At 47.0% G+C, this 1,328-nt stretch overlaps 1 pseudogene; it reads left to right on the top strand.

Moving 5' to 3' along the window:
• Nucleotides 1-45: 45 nt before the first annotated feature.
• On the top strand, nucleotides 46-1,281 carry LOC118996198 (vacuolar protein sorting-associated protein 37A-like; annotated as a pseudogene).
• Nucleotides 1,282-1,328: the final 47 nt, after the last annotated feature.

Raw genomic sequence — 1,328 nt, 5'->3', positions numbered from 1 at the left:
TAGTATTTGCTAAAACGTTTAAGGATAGAGAGGTAGAGGGGTTGACTGCCCCAGGGATTGAGTCCTCTCTCTCCACCCCCAGCAGTCATGCCTCCCAGAACCTTAGGACTCTCAGGAGGGCTTGCTTAGAGAAGACACAGCTGCCCAGCACTTGGGTCCAGGCTGTGAACGCCCACCTCTTGATCACTGGAGAACTGCCAGGCTGAGCAGCTGGGTGAAGCTCACCAGAACTGCCTCAGGCCTCAGTGCAGAGACCAGTGGAGGATGATCTGGCTCCTCCCCACGACCAGGAGAGCCTCCTCCTCTGCAGCTGGTTCCCCTGATGGCCTTGCCAGATTCCAACAGCAGAGGAGCACGTGACGGGGTCCCTCGCGCACTCCCACTCCAGTATAGCTGAAATACAGAAAGATGTGGAATATGGGTTGGCACTCAGTGTACACAAACTGACAGTCAACATTTTACAATGCACTCAGATCTTGGAAAAACTATTCAGAGTCGTTTGGATGAGTTTTGGGAGAATCTTCCAATTTTACCTCCGACTTCAGCAGCACTTCAGTAAACCAGGGCGATGCCTCCTTGCGCTTCTCAGGGCTTTCCATTTATTCCTCCATATGCCCCGCAAGAAGCCAATAGAGCTATCAGTTCTCTGTCTGTTGCTGGTACTCTTTCTTCATCCATGACCAATTATACAACTTTCAACCCCACTGCTCCTTCATTTGCTGTCCTTTCAAATCTGCCAATACCTGTTCCCACCACAGACACTTNAAGATCCCAGATGTCTCTGATGCATTTCCAGAACTCTCAGAACTAAGTGTGACACAACTGATAGATATCAATGAACAAGAGGAGATATTACTGGAACAGCTTCTTACTTTGCCACAACTAAAACAAATTATTACTGACAAGGACGACTAACTAAAAAGTATTGAATAGCTGGCAAGGAAAACACCTGCTTTTGAAGCCCAGTTTGGAAGCCAAACGGCAGACTGTTTTAGATAAGTATGAATTACGTACACAGAAGAATTCTGCTCTCGAAAAGTAGATGCAAAGACAGCATGAACTTTGTGAGAGCAGTAGTGCGAGTGCTGTACAGACGAGGTAAACCTAGGTGTGCAGGAAGCTGAGGAAGAATCTTGCAACAGAGCTGAAGATTTCTTGGAGGGAAAAACTGAAGTAGGTGATTTTCAGCTTCATGGAACAATTTGCCACTGTAGAAGAGCCAGGAAAGAGAAACTTCAGCTGGTGATAGCAATGCACAGCCAGTTTCAGGCTCCATTGTAGGTTTTCCTGAAAACACAAACTGCCAAGAGAGAAATGGAACATGTAAC

This window comes from Sturnira hondurensis, unplaced genomic scaffold, assembly GCF_014824575.4.
Source record: "Sturnira hondurensis isolate 20B ecotype Veracruz unplaced genomic scaffold, ASM1482457v3 Scaffold0011106, whole genome shotgun sequence".
Classification (NCBI taxonomy): Eukaryota; Metazoa; Chordata; class Mammalia; order Chiroptera; family Phyllostomidae; genus Sturnira; species Sturnira hondurensis.
This window is presented reverse-complemented; position numbering and strand designations above follow the sequence as displayed.